Genomic DNA, 18,558 nt, shown 5'->3' on the forward strand with positions numbered 1-18,558 from the left:
GAGGTGGTCTCGGACTTGGTGTTGAGGACCCCTAGGATGATGGTCCTGGGGGATCTCAACTTCCATGCCGAGGCCACTGTATCCGGGGCGGCTCAGGACTTCATGGCCGCCATGACAACCATGGCGCTGTCCCAACATGTCATCGGCCCAACGCATATAAAAAGACACATGCTTGATCTGGTTTTCTCAACTGGGCAGGAGGATGGTGATCTGAAAGTGGAGGAATTAACATCTGTCCCTTTGTCATGGACAGATCACTTCCTGCTGAGGTTTGGACTCCTGGCAGCCTTCCCCCTCTGCAAGGGTGGGGGACCTATTAAAATGGTCCGCCCCCAGAGATTAATGGATTCCGATGGATTCCAGAGGGCTCTGGGAGATTTTCCTGCTGGTATGGCTGGTGCTCCTGTCGAAGCCCAGGTCGCTCTGTGGAATGCAGAGATGGCTTGGGCGGTTGACATGATCGTGCCCAAGCGCCCTCTCCCTCTGAGCAGAGCCCGGCCAGCTCCTTGGTATACACCTGAGCTGAGGGCAATGAAGCAAGAGGGGAGACGGCTAGAACGCAGGTGGAGGAAAACTCGTGCTGAGTCTGACTGAACACAGGTAACAGCTGTGGCAGTGAGGGTGGAAAAGAGACAGTTTTTTTCCACCAGCATTGCATCTTCTCAGTGTCGTCCAGCGGAGATTTTCCGAGTGGTTCGCGGCCTGTTACATTCTGGGCCAGGGTGAAAGACGGTGGAACCCTCGGTAGCACGCTGTGACGAGTTTGCACGGCACTTTGAGGATAAAGTCGCTCAGATTCGTCATGAATTGGACACCACCATTAATGCAGTTCCATTGGTAGAGGCGTTCAGAGCACTGTCTGGTCCAGTTTTATTGGATGAGTTTCAGTTACTGAGGCTTGAGGATGCGGACAAGGTGCTTGGCCAAGTCCAATCGAACACTTGTGTGCTTGACCCTTGCCCTTCATGGCTTATTAAATCAAACAAGGAGGGGATGTCTGGCTGGGTCCAGGAGGTTGTAAATTCCTCCTTGAGAGAGGGAGTGGTGCCTGCCGCTTTAAAAGAGGCGGTAATTAGACCACTCCTGAAAAAGCCTAACCTGGACCCAGAGGATGTTAACAATTATAGGCCAGTGGCCAACATCCCCTTCCTGGGCAAGGTGCTTGAGTGGGTGGTTGTAGGACAGCTCCAGGCACTGCTGAATGAAACGGATTATCTAGATCCATTTCAATCGGGCTTCAGGCCTGGTTTTGGAATGGAAACTGCCTTGGTCGCCCTGTGGGATGACCTCTGCCGGGAGAGAGACAGGGGGAGTGCGACCCTGTTGATTCTCCTGGACCTCTCAGCGGCTTTCGATACCATCGACCATGGTATCCCCCTGGATAGGTTGTCTGGGCTGGGAGTTGGAGGCGCTACACTACAGTGGTTCTGCTCCTACTTGGATGGCCGATTCCGAAAGGTGGTGCTGGGGGATTATTGCTCTGTGCCATGGCAATTGTGCCATGGGGTTCCACAGGGCTCTATTTTATCCCCCATGCTGTTTAACATCTACATGAACCGCTGGGGGAGGTTATCCGGAGGTGTGGACTGAGGTGCCATCAATATGCGGATGACACCCAGCTCTACCTCTCTTTCTCATCAAAACCAGGTGAGGCAGTGGCTGTTCTGAATCGGTGCCTGGGCACGGTAATGGACTGGATGAGGGCCAATAAACTGAAACTCAATCCAGACAAGACGGAGGTACTATTAGTGGGTGGTTCATCTGCCCAGCTAAGTGATATTCAACCTGTTCTGGAGGGGGTTGCACTCCCCCTAAAGGATCACGTTCGTAGTTTGGGTGTGCTCTTGGATCCAGAACTGTCACTTGAGGCACAGGTGAACCAGTGGCACAGAGCACTTTTTATCAGCTTAGGCTGGCATACCAACTACGCCCTTATCTGGACAGAGATAGCCTAGCTACAGTTATCCATGCTCTGATAACTTCTCGTCTGGATTACTGCAATGCGTTATACGTGGGGCTGCCTTTGAAAATGGTCCGGAAACTTCAGCTGGTCCAAAATAGGGCAGCAAGATTGTTAACAGGGACTGGCCTGCGAGTTCATATTACGCCAGTACTTTTCCAGCTGCACTGGCTGCCAGTCCATTTCCGGGCCCGATTCAAAGTGCTGGTGTTAACATTCAAAGCCCTTAATGGCTTGGGGCCAGGTTACCTGAAGGATCGCCTCCTCCCATATGTGCCTGCTCGGACCTTAAGATCATCGTCAGCGGCCCTTCTCCGTGAGCCCCTGCCAAAGGAAGTGAGGCGGGTGGCTACTAGGAGGGCTTTTTCTGCTGTGGCACCCCAGCTCTGGAATGAGCTCCCTAGTGAGGTTCGCCTAGCACCTACACTGTATTCCTTTCAGCGCCAGGTGAAGACCTTTTTATTTTCCCAGGCATTTTAGCTTTCTAAATTTTTAGCTTTGCTGTTTTAAATCTGTATTTTAAATTCCTGCACTGCTGCTAGGTTTTATTGTGGTTGTATTGTTATATTGTGGTTTTAATGTTCTATATATTTTAAATTGTTTTATTGTGTGTCGTTTGGTTTTAATTTTTGTGACCCGCCCAGACAGCTTCGGCTATTGGGCGGTATAGAACTGAAATAAATAAATAAATGAAGTCACAATGACCAGCCTCTCTCCTTTAAGCAATATCAGCATGGAGGCACACTGGTTTCTTTCTCTCTCTCTCTCTCTCTCTCCCTCCCTCCCCCGCCCCCCGCTCACACACAAACCCTATTCAGGTGTTCTCAACCTGAACAGGGCAAACATGTAAAGGGAAGGAGCAATCCAGCCTACACCTCTCCCTCGGTGTAACCATTGCCTTCAACTCATGGAGGGTGACAGTCTGAAGAGGAGAGCCTCATGCATGTATGGAGATTCTCCACACAAGCTAGAATGCTGCAAAATCCACCATCTGACTTGTCTGATGAGTGAACTCAGGAGACTGGAAGGTGGTATCCTCTCTGAGAGAATGGAGTCAAGACTAGGGGAGGAGTCCAGCTGAAGCTGGGGAAGCCCAACCTAGACTGGGCCCTAACGTCTTTCTTACATGTATGTTCGGACTGACCCCTTGTCCTATGGCCTCCCTTCTTAAATTTGTTTTTCCTCTTATCATGAGAGGAATGGCAGCTGGACGTATGACTAGAATGTGACCCACTCTATGGGCATTGGGAAGTAGGGTTGTTACTCACCCCTTCCTCTGAAGATCACTGGAGGGACTGGGGCCCAATGGCCTCCCAAGAGCTGGGTCTCTGTTTCTCCTCTGCATTAGTCACAGAGGCCTTCTGACCCCTACAAGTCTCTCCCTGTTTTCCCACCATTGGGCTGGGGAATGAAAGCATGCTGAAGGAAGCAGCAGGGACAGTCTGTGGGGCTACCATGCTAGGCCATGGGCTCCATCAGCGATCTAAGTCCTCACCTCCCCCAACAACTAAGTGAAATCCTCGGTGTTCCTATCTAGGCCGTGCTAGGTGGGAGAGGGGGTGAAGGAAGAGAAAAGGAAGAAACAACAACAACAATTGGGAGTGGGGAAACTACCTAAGTTGCGTTCTCTGGAGCAGCAACTCAACATGACCTACTGGCCCCTTAGGCAGAGCCAGTCTGGGAAGTATGGGCAGTCCCTCCACATAAAGAGCAACTATTTTGGCCCTGCCTACAAGCTCCAGAGGGAGGCGCCATCCCGAAGCAAAAGAATGTTCACCCAAGAGCCTCTGGAATCGAATGTGACATATTTTAGTCCAGTTTGATGACATGTGCATAATGTTAAGTTGGGGGCACTGCTACACTGTAATATGGAAATAAGTAATTTGGGCAACTTTCGCATCCTTATTATAATTCTTCTAGCATTTTTACTATTACATTTCCAAACCTATCTTTGCAAACTCAGGGGTTAGAAACTCCCTTCTCTGGCTTTTAAGAGCCTACAAGCTGCACAAAAGTACTTTTATCTGATGCAGAATTTACTAATGACACAAGGCATTTCACTACTGAGTAAAGGTATTTCTCAAGCATTATCCCTCTTTGCCCCACTAATATATACTATAGAAAAGCACCATAATCATTTCCAGGCTATACAAATAATAGATACCAGCAAAGCTGCTGGCATTCTACAGCACTAAGTACAATACTTCGTGATAATACATTTCAATTTTTTGACTTTACATGATTAATACCACACAAAATAGGTGTGGATAAATACATTCCTACAAGTTTAGCTGAATTTTTTCCAAATATTTGATATGTGACACTTGGCACAAAGCTTTCTCCCACATGGCGTTTTGTAGGCATTTACATTAGCCCACACTTCTAGCAAAGAACACTTTCCAGGTGGAAACTGTCCTTTGTTTATGCAAATTATGTACATTGTCAATGTGGAAAGAAACCATGTATTTAAAAAACAAATCTGCAATTGAGCAGCAGGAAAACAGCTATTCAAAGGAATAGGACAGCCAATTCTGTGGATATTAACTGATTAAGAGAGCATTCCTATGCCCACCAGACAGCAGGGGGGGGGGGGGGATAGGTTAGTTCCATTTCCTGGCTCCAAACTCAGAGCCAGGAAACCAAGCTCCCCGTTCCCTCCCCATTCCCTTGTAGCCAGTGCAGAGAGAACCACACCAACTACCTCTCCATGCTCAGAAAACGAAGTGTGGTGATGGGGAAAAGGGGGTGTTCCCAGGAGAGAGGAGGAGAGAACAGGCCGATGGCTGTATGGCATTTCCTATGGCTGCCCCAGCCTCCTTCCCTCCGCCTCCAAGGCGCCACCACTAGATGGGTGATTTTGCCCATCTAGAAATGCAGGGTGGCTGGAGCATGGAGCCACTGCTCTCCTCCCACCCTGCACTGGATACTCAGCAGCCTCCGAGTTCAGAGGCTGCCAACTATCTGGATAGGATTGCGCCCTAATTCTCAGTTCAAGTACACATGGTTCTGCAAGGCAAAGCAGTGTGCTGCTAAGTCACCTGAGAAGTTCATCTGTGTCACTGTATTGCCTAAAGATAGTGACTCTCAATACATGTCTCTTCTAAAAGGCTTTGAAGTTGATGAAAAGGATTCAACTAACAGCAAAGGAAACCCAATACGCCATAAAATACACAAGGGGGTTTTGGCTGTGTACTGTAGTCACAAAGCTTTGACATAACGCAACAGACATCTCTAAAAAAGAACAAGCTGGTTTAAAGCCATGTCTGAAGGAAATTTTCTGGGAAAACCTAGGTCTTAATACACATAATATCAAATAGTGTTGTCTTTCTTGGAGCTAGCTGGCAACCATTATCTGAAAAACATGAAACCCACCTCTTTAGGCAACCGAATAACTCACTAAAGGCACAATAGCCTATGGCAGGTGTCCTGATTCCACTTATTCAGTTACTGGCCATGAGATAGCATAAAATGCAAAGATAGTATCTGATCTCTGAACTTCTATTCCTTGAAAAAAAAAAGTAAGCCAAGGACTCTTTCTATGTGACATCCATCAGGATAATCACATGAAATATCACTATATTAATCATTACAGCGAATATGGTATTTCCATACCAGTTAGGACTGTAAGCATGCTGCAATTCTGTAAAAGCAGAGAATGTGAAAGTAAAAGTAGGAATCAGCTTTCTGGGAATCTCAAAACCTTTTTAAAAACACAGAGAGAGGATTGAAAATACACAGGAAATGGCCACTGAAGTAACAGGTGGCAAAATAAGGCTTTTATTGGTTGGGTTTGGGGATTCAATACTTTTGCCCCTCCCATGGTTAGCAGTACCAAAATAAATTAAGCAATGGAGAAAACCCCTTCATGGATCACTGCCTTGTTGTGGCGAAGGGGCTTGCGTAACTCAGTGAAGCCATAAGCTATGCCGTGCAGGGCCACCCAAGACGGACAGGTCATGGCAGAGAGTTCTGACAAAATGTGGTCCACTGGAGAAGGAAATGGCAACCCACTCCAGTATTCTTGCCAAGAAAACCCCATGGCACATATCACAAGGCTAAAAGATATGACGCCGGAGCGCCAGAAAGAGTGAAGCGGCTGGGCCAAAGCCAAAAGGACACTCAGCTGTGGATGTGTCTGGTGGTGAAAAAAAAGTCCAATGCTGTAAAGAACAATATTGTTTAGGAACCTGGAATGTCAGATCAATGAATCAAGGTAAGCTAGAGGTGGTCAAACATGAGATGGCAAGATTGAACATCGACATCTTGGGAATCAGCAAACTAAAATGGACAGGCATGGGCGAATTTAATTCAGGTGAACATCATATCTACTACTGTGGGCAAGAATGCCTTAGAAGAAATGGAGTAGCACTCATAGTCAACAAAAGGGTGGGAAAAGCAGTACTGGGGTACAATCTCAAAAACGATAGAATGATCTCAGTACGAATCCAAGGCAAACCATTCAACATCACAGTCATTCAAGTCTATGCCCCAACCACTTAGGGCAAAGAAGCTGAGGTTGATCGGTTCTATGAAGACCTACAACACCTTCTAGAACTAACACTAAAAAAAGATGTCCTCTTCATCATAGGGGACTGGAATGCTAAAGTAGGAAGTCAAGAAATCACCGGGATAACAGGCAGGCATGTCCTTGGTGTACAAAATGAAGCAGGACAAAAGCTAATAGAGTTTTGCCAAGAGAACACGCTGATCATAGCAAACACTCTATTCCAACAGCACAAGAGGCGACTCTACACATGGACATCACCAGATGGTCAATATCGAAACCAGATTGATTATGTCCTTTGCAGCCAAAGATGGAGAAGCTCTATACAGTCAGTAAAGACAAGACCTGGAACTGACTGTGGCTCAGATCATGAGCTGCTTCTTGCAAAATTTCAGCTTAAATTGAAGAACGTAGGGAAAACCACTAAACTATTCAGGTATGACCTAAATCATATCCCTGATGAATATACAGTGGAGGTGACGAATAGATTTCAGGGATTAGACCTGATAGACAGAGTACCTGAGGAACTATGGACGGAGGTCCGTAACATTGTTCAGGAGGCAGCAACGAAATCCATCCCAAAGAAAAAGAAATGCAAGAAAGCCAAGTGGCTGTCTGATGAGGCTTTACAAGTAGCTGAGAAAAGAAGGGAAGCGAAAAGCAAGGGAGAAAGGGGAAGATATATCCAAGTGAATGCAGAGTTCCAGAGAATAGCAAGGAGAGACAAGAAGGCCTTCTTAAATGAACAATGCAAAGAAATCGAGGAAAACAACAAAATGGGAAAGACTAAAGATCTCTTCAAGAAAATTGGAGATCTCAAGGGAACGTTTTGTGCAAAGACGAGCATGATAAAGGACAAAGAAGGGAGGGACCTAACAGAAGCAGATGAGATTAAGAAGAGGTGGCAAGAATACAAAGAAGAACTATACAGGAAAAATCTGAATGTCCCTGATAGCCATGATAGTGCGGTCACTGAACTTGAGCCGGACATCCTCGAGAGTGAAGTCAAGTGGGCCTTAGGAAGCATTAGTAACAACAAAGCTAGCGGAGATGACAGTCTTCCAGCTGAGCTATTTAAAATCCTAAAACATGATGCTGTTGAAGTGCTGCACTCAATATGCCAACAAATTTGGAACACTCAACAATGGCCGCAAGACTGGAAAAGGTCAGTTTACATTCCAATTCCAAAGAAGGGCAATGCCAAAGAGTGTTCCAACTACCGCACAATTGCACTCATTTCACATGCCAGCAAGGTGATGCTCAAAATCCTACAAGCTAGGCTTCAGCAGTATGCGAACCGAGAACTACCGGAAGTACAAGCTGGGTTTCGAAGAGGCAGAGGAACTAGAGATCAAATCGCCAACGTTCGCTGGATCATTGAGAAAGCAAGGGAATTCCAGAAAAACGTCTATTTCTGCTTCATTGACTACGCTAAAGCCTTCGATTGTGTGGATCACAACAAACTGTGGCAAATTCTTAAAGTGATGGGAGTACCAGACCACCTTACCTGTCTCCTGAGAAACCTGTACGAGGGTCAAGAAGCAACAGTAAGAACCAGACATGGAACAACTGAGTGGTTCAAAATTGGGAAAGGAGTACGACAAGGCTGCATATTGTCACCCTGCTTATTTAACTTATATGCAGAGTACATCATGAGAAACGCCGGGTTGGATGAATCACAGGTCGGAATTAAGATTGCCGGGAGAATTATCAACAACCTCCGATATGCAGACGATACCACCCTAATGGCAGAAAGCGAAGAGGATCTCAAGAGCCTCTTGTTGAGGGTGAAAGAGAAGAGTGCAAAAGCTGGTTTGAAACTCAACATTAAAAAAACGAAGATCATGGCATCTGGCCCCATCACTTCCTGGCATACAGAAGGGGAAGAAATGGAAGCAGTGACAGATTTTACTTTCTTGGGCTCCAAGATCACCGCAGACGGTGACTGTAGCCATGAAATTAAAAGACGCTTGCTCCTTGGGAGGAAAGCTATGGCAAACCTAGACAGCATAGTAAGAAGCAGAGACATCACCTTGCCGACAAAGGTCCACATAATCAAAGCTATGGTTTTCCCAGTAGTCATGTATGGCTGTGAGAGCTGGACTATAAGGAAGGCTGAGCGCCGAAGAATTGTTGCTTTCGAACTGTGGTGCTGGAGAAGACTCTTACGAGTCCCCTGGACTGCAAGGAGGTCAAATCAGTCCATCCTAAAGGAAATCAACCCTGAGTGCTCATTGGAAGGACAGATACTGAAGCTGAAGCTCCAATATTTTGACCACTTAATGAGAAGAGAAAACTCTCTGGAAAAGACCCTGATGCTGGGAAAGACTGAAGGCAAAAGGAGAAGGGGACGGCAGAGGATGAGATGGCTAGATAGCATCACCGATGTAATGAATATGAACTTGAGCACGCTCCGGGAGAGAGCGCAGGACAGGAAGGCCTGGCGTGCTATGGTCCATGGGGTCACGAAGAGTCGGAGACGACTGAACGACTGAACAACAACAACAACAACAGAATTTAACTTTTCACAGTGCAAAATTGGGATACCTGAGAGCACACAGAGCCCTGGTACATAGACTCCAGTACAATATTTTGGGTTTGGGGAACTGCGGGGTTTTGCAAATAAGTGAAACAAAGTTCATGGATGATATGTATATCACCTTGTTCCTTTGGGATGAAAAGTATGACTTTCCCCAAATTTTAATCAACCTTGGCATCATCTTGATATATATATTTTAAAGAGGCTACAAATTAAGTTTGAATTTTAAGAACTCATCTAATTATATGCAGATAGAGACTTCTTTGAAGCATTAAGAAGTTTAATAAGAGACGGCATCTCCAAAATATCAGGAGCTAAAAATGATCAGCTAAAGCTATATAAAAGACATCCCAATGGTGGCTCAGTAGCTTTCATTTATTAACTTCCCAAATTCAAAGTATGCAAATGTTACCCCTAAAAATTAAAACTCTCTCAAGCATACATAATAAAGCTATTTTCTAATTCATCATGGAACAACTATAAGCAATTCCAGTGAAATCCACAATGAGACTACCGTTTTACTCATCAAGATGCAGAATACCAGAAAACAATTCAAGACGACATTGCAATCATTCTTAGGATTGACAAGCCAGTTCTGTAAATGTATACTTTAGAGTAGCAGTGGATCTGGGGGCATTCTGTTCTTCAGACAGCGGTCTGGAGTGGAGGGATGGTGTAGCTTGTCATACAAACTGATCCCTCCGCAAATGACCAGGTCTCATAATGAAGTTTGTCCGATCTAGCAGTAAGGACGTCAAAGTTATCCAGTGCCTAACACATGCACTCAAACGCAGGATTGCATGCAACTGTATACTAATAGTAAACTCATACTCCCAGTGTGGATCTTATGAAGCCAAAACAGCACCACTCACACATGAGGGACGGATCTGCAGTGTTGAGGGAACCCCAAGGTTTGCATGAATGAAAGCAGGGGGGTGGAGATGGAGTCTCCTTATAAGGGTCATGCCTGCCAGGCTGGCTAGCTGAAAGCCTGATCAGAAACACTCCAAACTGCAACCATTTGCAACCATTTGTACCAGGTCCCACTTGTTTACATATTAAATACAAAACCCAGAAAAGATGTAACATCTTTCTTACAACATGAAAATATTGTAAATATTTTTTCAGGTTTGGGATGAAAATATTTTTTTCATCCGAGCCAGCTCTTTCAGATTATAATAGGAAGCTGCCTTATACTGAGTCAGAATTGGAAAGCTCTCACCAGAGGATGTTCCTTCTTTTTGTCAGATGCGTGCAGGTAAACAAACTTGCTAGAGAGCTCCCAGTAAGAGGCAGGCTTTGGAAGAAGAAACTACATCTGGGCAGTATGGAGCGGATACTTCTTTTCTTCTCAGAGCCGAAATGTGCAAATTCTCACAGTCAGCTCAACCCAAAATATTCTATATGGATAACAGGGCCTAGAGATGTGAAAGCCCAGAAAAAAACAGAAACAGTTGGGGGGGAAACATTTTCTCCCATTTTTCCCCCCAAGGACCATTCTTGTTTTTTCTGAAAAACTGAACAGTTTTGGATTACAAAATATTTTCTTTTAGAATTTAAAACAAAGTATAGATTGTTACCCAGACTTTGCTCCCCACAAAACGATTTCTAAAAAACTATTTAATAAGAACACTTCTATAGGAAGACTAGAGATGTAAAATGTTTGGCAATAATGAAGCCATGGGGAAAATATTTTTTAATCCTCTCTGTAAGATTCCCAGCAGTTAGTTCTTTCATTCCTTATTCAAATTCTTGATCTAAAGTATATTTTACTGATAGACATTTATGCTCAGTTTCCTAACATGTGGGTAGAGTCACCATTGTGCATTCTTGACAGTAAATGTGCATTCTTGACCGTTTGGGTTTTGTTCTATAGAGTCCTGTTTTTCTGATGCTGTTGTGGTCATTTAATGCAAATAAATTACAAATTTACTATCTGAGCTTACTTTTTTGAAAATTTTAAAATATAATGATAATTTTATGAGCAAACTAAGTCATATATAAAATAACTTTAGGAATAGAAAGGCTGCTTTATGTTCCTAAAGCAGCCCTCCCCAATCTGGTGCCCTCCAGACATTTTAGACTACAGTGCTCACCATTCCTGACCATTGGCCATGCTGCCTGAGGCTGATGGGAACTGAAGTCCAAAGTATCTGGAGGGCACCAGGTTGGGGATGGCTGCCTTAAAGCAACAAAGTGACTTTAGTTCTGTAAAGAGTACTAAAAATAATAAGTATTGCTTATTTTTCAATTTTTCTAAAATTTCTAAATTTTCTGGAAAAAATCAGGAAAAAAACAGTTTTTCCCCATGGCTTCAATATTTCCTGAAATTTTACATCTCTAGCAGGGCCCAAACTCTCCCCCATCAAACAAGTAAAATAAGTTCAGACAAGAAGTTTTCCATTCTCTCTACTTCTTGCTGGGCACTGACCTAGAAGCTTGAGAATACCAAAGCAGTGCTCCACAGTTCCTATGAGAAGAGAATAATCCATAACATCAACAAATTACATAATCCTGAAGAGAGACACCAACTGCGTACATACATCTCCACAAATTTTGACAGATTTTAATATCCAAAGCTTTGAGGTCGCCAGGGCCTGGATCCTTTCCACAGGAGAAACAGCACTTTCTATAAAAGGGTTATTGGGCGTCTGATCTAGACCATAATCTGTAATGCCCCCTTGTGTGCTATCACAGTCAAGGCAGTACACTCCCACAAAACCTCTAACTTCTTTCTCACGCTGACCCAAGGACATAGGGCTACTTACACTGGAGACTCCTCTGAAGGGACCTGATGTTGTAGGCACTTCTCCCTTACTTCCACAGGAAGTAAGCACTGCCCGTATCATTTCGTGCAGCAAAAGGTAGTACAGACAGTGGCTGAGTAACATGCAAAGCAGCCTGTAACTGTACAGTCTGTGGCTGCCATAAAACGGGCAAAAGGTTTTGTTGCCAAGTTGTCTGTGGTTGCTGGACAGATGGTAAAAGAGGCTGAATCTCTTGCTGCTGAGCTGGTGGTAGCTGCTGAATAGGCAGCACGTACAGTGCCAAAGGGCAAGAAACGACCAGTTGGTCTGGAGGTCTCGACACCACAGCTGATGGATGTCGATGGTACTGACTTTCTCCCCAATAGGGAGGATCATGGATGTCGATGGTACTGACTTTCTCCCCAATAGAGAGGATCAGGATGGTGAAGGCAGTACTGGTTGTTTAGCTCATTACAACAATCAACCCAATCCTGGGGTCTCCTGTACCACATGTCCCACGGTGAATGGCTGCCCCACTCCAACAACAGACCGTTCATGGTATCAGCTTTGTTTGTGAAAACTAGGGGCATGATCTCTTGTAGTGGAGGCATATGATCACACTGAATCAGGTGAATGCGGGTGGCAATTATGGGCTATACCATGGCTTTCCAACCCATAATGATGAGATGGTCAAAGGATCGGTTCGGTCGGAGGCGGGTCCCCAGATCTTGCCTTCCAACACAGATGTTATCAGGATGGGTTCCCCCTCCTGCCTAGGATTCACCGTCAGAATGGGTGAAAATAACATTGGCAGAGCAGTGGGTAAGGTGGTCAGTACAGGCAATTGCATCCAACTAGTAGGCGTTGGCGGAGCAGTGGTAGATAGAGCCAGTAGCAGTGGTCGTTGTCGATCCCAAGAGGTGTGTACCAAAACAAGCGGGACAGGCGGCTCTTCATCCTGAGTCAGAGTGCTGGCTAACATAGCCTGTATAGACCAATCCCAGTCACAAGGCACTCGTGCAGAGTCAGAAAGACTCGAGAGTCCTGATGCTCGATCATGAGCAAAATCATATGACTCTTTAGAAGTCTTTCTTTTTTGAGTGTGAAGAAGACAGCCTGCTTAGAGACTTTCACCTGTTTTGTTAGTCTTTCTGCCAGCGTTAAGCACTAAAAATTGGACCTGAGGGGGGGGATCTTGTGTACTCGGCGGAGTACGACATTGAGGGGATAACGACCCCAACACTGGAGCAGGCTCCTGCGCGGCAGGTGGGTTGTGCAAGGACAAGGCTGGCGGGTTTGCCATATCTTTTGGCTCCTCTACCAATTCCAGCGCCCTTTTCCAAAGTGCAGCTTTTAGCTGATCTGACCTATTGCTTCTCACCTGCTTTAAGAAGGCTTTACAATTAGGAAAAGCCACAACGACGTGCCCTTTACCAAGGCCGAACAGGCAGAGAGACTGCACATATGAGGGCGGCACTTTTGCCCCGCAGTGGGTGCACTTTCGAAATGGGGCCCTCAGGGTCATACGCCCATGAGGGCAATTGCGAAGGTCACAAAAACAAAAGAAATTAAAACAAGGAGGCAGATGGAAATACTTGATAGAAAAGAGAAAGGAAGGGGAAAAAACTCAGTTTTTTGTCAAAAAAGTCACTTTTTAAAACAGCGAACAATGAGAGAAGCTCCCTACAGGGCGCACACAGTGGAGATTGAAAGAGAACTGAGAGAATGAGCGGGGACGCACTAGGGACACATGCACTAGAATGGTGAGGGAGGGGTCCCTGCCAAAATTCCTCAGCTATAGAAGCTTCCTGAATTGAGGCTCCACATAGGCACAGAGCCCATGTGTGCGATGCAGAGAGACCATGAAGAAGAAACTATGGTTTCTGAGCAGCTCTGTGGTAAAGTGTGATGTGGTTGTTAGGCCACTCAAAATCTCCTTGTACATGAGTAAGCACGTGCTCAGTTGAAACATCTTCCCTGTACAATTCTGCTCCTTAACTGGAAATACCCCCAGACCTAGGGGATATCCTGTACATAAGAAGATCTCCAGTAAGTACCAGTACAGCCATTCACTGAAAATCCCAAAAGAAGGAAATTCTACAACCTCCCTTAACAACGTACTTGAGGATCTGTTATTATCAAGAAGATCTCCCTAAAGTTTAGCCTACATCCATGTTGCTGTCATTTAAATTAATTGTTTCTTGTCCTACTCCTCAGTAGATAAGGAACAACTATTACCACCACCATTTATTGAAAAGCTTTGTAAAACATGACAAACAGCTAGTTTTCCTTCACATGTCTTCATTTCTCCAACCAAAACCACACTTTTGGCTTCTTGTGCCACAGCTCATGCTAACAGCTACTGACCTGATGCACACATAACAACAACCCAGAGTACGAGTTGGGTATGAGTTGTTAAATGTTGGGTTGTTGCTGAATTGTGGGGTGTCATTACATGTGAACCTTGCACTAGGGTTTAACTATGGCTTGTTTACCATGAACAATCCAGAGTACACAACCCAACAACAAACCATGGGCTCTCTTCCTGGGTTTTTCATGGTGAACAACCCATAGTTAAACCATACTGCAGGGTTCACATATAATGACAATCCATGATTCAACCACCCATGATTCAATAACAACCCATGCTCAACCCATGCTATGGATTGTTATGTGTGAACAAGGGCCACTGAGATGATATGCTTAGCCACTCTCGAAATATATCTCACTCATATCCATGGGCATCAAAGCAGACCAGCTACAGACCTGCCCATCACTGTTTTGGTACAATTTTAGAAATGACAGGCAGTTCTACTAAATCTTTTACACATGCCTTTGTACTTTAATTGCTAAAGCAATTTTCTGCAAAAATCATAGCTAATGCAAACACTGTAGATCTTTTATTCATCCCTTAAATGTTTTATTATTGGCTTTCACAGTGGGAGAACACTAGAAATAGTTAAGCTGCAGGAGCTGAAACTCTGTGTCAGAATACACTGACATTTTTACTGCTTGGCTATTTAATAAAATTGTTTATAAAATCCATGAAGACTTTGCAAGCAGTCAACAGCGAGCTCAAGGTTATCAGTAGTCCAAACCTTTATTTCAGGGGTCGGCAACATGCAACCTGTGGGCCACATGTGGCCTCTGTTTGTTGTTTGTTTGTTACATTTATATCCCGCCTTTTTTCCTCCTTAAGGAACCCAAGGCGGCGTACATAATCCTCCTCCATTTTATCCTCATAACAAGAACCCTGTGAGGTGGGTTGGAATGAGAGTCTGTGACTGGCCCAAAGTCACCCAGTGAGCTTCCATGGCCGAGTGGGGACTATAACCCGGATCTCCTGGCTCCCATTCCAACACTCTAGTCACTACACCACACTGGCTCTCTCTGTTGCCCCCCAGAGGGGCCCACACCAAACCCCACTGCCCCTCCCAAGTTACTAAAAAAAGATTTAATGAAAAAAATGGCGCCCAGCATCCGGAGCACTATGGAGTGCCAAAAAGGGTCAAATGTAGCTTCCAAACAAGGTTTGACATTTCTGGTACTCTGTAGAGCACCAGATACCATTTTTTCCTGTTAAAAAAAACCTGTTACTTTTTTGGTGTGGCACCCAGCAGACTGTGACCTGGGAGGAGGGAGCTGAGGGGGGCAAAAATGACCCCCCAAAGGTGCTCATCCCTGCTTTATGTGCTGACCCTCAAGCTTGCTAAAAAGTTTGTGTCACATACTGCACAGCAGCTATGATTGCCATCGTAAGTACACATAGCAAGGACGCCACTAATTTCCGGTCTCTGGCACATTTATCTGCATAATACATGTGCTTCTTGCATTCAGACATTTTTATGTGCACAAGCATAAAAAACAATGCATGAAGTAGCTCTTAAAGGCATAAAATCATCTGTCTATATGTAAACAGAAGCCAATTTCCATACCAGATCATTCTAATATTGTATATTGCAGCCTTCCCCAACCTGGTGCCCTACAGATGTGTTGGACTATGACTCCCAACATCCCCAGTCAGCCAGGGAGTTGTAGTCTAACATATCTGGAGGGCACCAGGTTGGGGAAAACTGGTATACCAGATGGTAGCTAGCTAAATCTGAAGCATATTTCCATTGATACATAGTTAAATAAAAATCAGCTCTATTCTTTGAAATGTCAACATTACCTAAGATGTTCAGAGACATTTTCCTGATTCAGAAATAAAAAAGAAAGTACTTCAAATGTCCCTTTGTTGAACACAAGTGCTATGAGACCATGTTGGCATGAAATGTCTAACAGATGTTTGGACACAGAACTCATGTGCTGTATATGACCGTATGACGTTGATTACAAAGTAAACAGAGGTTGCCACCTTGTGGACTGGTAATCTACAGCTATTAACCATTCTGAACACACACTAAATGAAGGTCCTTATAGAATCATAGAATAGTAGGGTTGGAAGGGGCCTACAAGACCATCGAGTCCAACCCCCTGCTCAGTGCTGGAATCCATCACAAGTCTGGTTTCATTGCGATTACAGATAAAAAATAAACTTAGCTAGTTGCTTCTATGTGCTTGTTCCCAGTACTTTAGCAGTACATCTTCACCTCATTCTTTCCTTGATATACAATATACATTAAACTGATTCCCATTTTGAAACTATGAAAACTATGGAACACACCAAGGCACAATCCTATCAGGTTGTGACCCACTAGATGGAAGCCTGAAATCAGAGGCTTCCGAGTATCCAATGGCCTGCCGGGCTGCTGCCAGCAGGGCAGGAGGAGTGATGGAGGCGATTTTTGCCTCTCTATCCTCCTTTTACATTTTTTTCCACTAGACGGGCCTGAATTGTCTAGTGGAGTCATGCTGGCTGGGGCTGAAGAGGTCAAAGGATAAAGCATATCCTGGCCTCTCCTCTTTCCTCCCCTCCCAGCCCACTGGAACACCTCGCTTTTCCTCTCCCCGAAGTCACATTTGTGACCTTGGGAAGCAGCTGCAGTGGTTCTTTCCACAGCAGCTGCAAGGAGCAGGGGGTGGAAGGAGGAATTGGAACACAGAGCCCCCCTCCTAAGGTCATAGCAGAGTCTACAACCTCGGGAGGGGGGCTCCAAAATATCCTATGGTTCCTGCGATGCTTTCTCAGGAGCAAAGGATTGTGTCCGAACTTTTTTAGGATATTTTTGTGAAGGTGAGCTGTACAAAGTATTATTAAATGTTGCATTAAATGTTCATAATAACTTAGACCCTCCATCTCACATCAATTCTCTTCCAGTAATTCCCATACAAATAAGAAATGGAAATATCCCCTACTTCCACAACTGCAAATATCCTTAACTTTGAAAAATAAATAGTAGGAAAAAGCAAGCAGAGTTTAAGAGAATTCTGGCTATCAACAATTTGGCCTTCACGGACTTAAATAGGCTTTGTAGTCCAAATGTATGCATATTTACTCAGAAGTATATTGAGTAAATGTATTACGCAATAAGTATATTGAGATTTATTCCAAAGCATGCATGCATAGTTTTATATCTTTAATCTGAGAATACAACAATTGTGTTTAATAGTTTAACAGTTTAAACAGTTATGGTCAAATTAGAATTAACCACAGTTTATGCTGTTGGAGGAAAGACAGAGATAATTCACTTGAGAGAAGAGAACCTGCAAGGGGAATATGGGATCGCATGGACTACTACCTATCTTTTAATCATGATAACATGGAACATTATAGTTACACCAAACTATTTTTTTAATCAAGAAAACTTCAACAATTGTTTTAATCCCATGAGAATGCTATGCTGATTTGCTTTAATAATATGTTCTATTTAGCACTGAAAATACCCTCAGTCCTCAAAGTTAAGCTATAGTGCTTTGACAGGGCTACTACTGAAGGTGATCACAGTATTATATTATCACTGCCCGATGGCTCTTTAAGCTTCTTAGGTGTTCACCTGCAAGATGTTCAGGACATTACAAGGAGAAAAGAGGTCTCCCAAGTATTTAGTTTCAGACTTTGACCCAGTTCACATGATCGCAGGGTGGTTAATAAGTCACCATGGCTTGTTAACCACCTCATGTGTGCCAGTCGCATGCCAGGGAGGTTAGCATAATGACCCTTGGCAGTGCGGCTTCTCATGTCATGCAAACCTGGCCAGAGTAGCTTCTTGCCATGGTTAATAGGCCACCCAGAACTCATGGGCTGTTGTAGGGTTCTGAGGTGGCTTGTTAACCATGACAACAAGCTACCCTGGCTGGGTTTGCATGACAAAAGCCGCTCTGCAGAGGGTAATTATGCTACTCCCTCCAACATACCTCTCTACCTCTCGTTTCCATCTGCACATCCCAGGGGGCTGTGAAACTCTTGAACTAGTGTCTGGAGGCTGTTTTGGGATGGATGAGGGTGAACAAGCTGAAACTTAATCTAGGCAACACAGGGGTACTGTGGCTTGGAAAACCAACTACTTCAGATGGAGGTTTACAACTGGTCTTGGACGAGGGTGCACTCCCCCTAAAGGCCAAGTGAGCAGTCTGGGAGTCCTCCTGAACTCTGAGCTAACTGGGGAAGCCCAGGTGGCTACGGTGTCCAGGAATGCATTTTACCAGCTTAGGCTGGTACGCCAGCTGCAGCCCTATTTGCAGAGAACGGACCTTTCCTCAGTTATCCATACACTAGTCATGTCCAGGCTGGACTACTATAATGTGCTATAAGTGGGGGCTGCCTTTGAAGTCAGTTCGGAAATTTCAGCTGGTGCAGAATGCGGCCGCCCAAGTATGGGTGGAGGCAAGGCGATTTGATCACATAATGCCTCTACTACTCGAGCTG

General features: G+C 44.7%; 1 protein-coding gene across 8 annotated transcripts in view; it reads right to left on the reverse strand.

Annotated features, from left to right (window-relative positions):
* COP1 (COP1 E3 ubiquitin ligase) overlaps nt 1-18,558 on the reverse strand; it is a 241,920-nt gene that overhangs the window by 168,999 nt on the left and 54,363 nt on the right. The window lies entirely within an intron of this gene.

The sequence above is a fragment of the Heloderma suspectum genome, chromosome 4 (genome assembly GCF_057233095.1).
Source record: "Heloderma suspectum isolate Gila_16-S chromosome 4, 16-S_ref, whole genome shotgun sequence".
NCBI classification, from domain to species: domain Eukaryota; kingdom Metazoa; phylum Chordata; class Lepidosauria; order Squamata; family Helodermatidae; genus Heloderma; species Heloderma suspectum.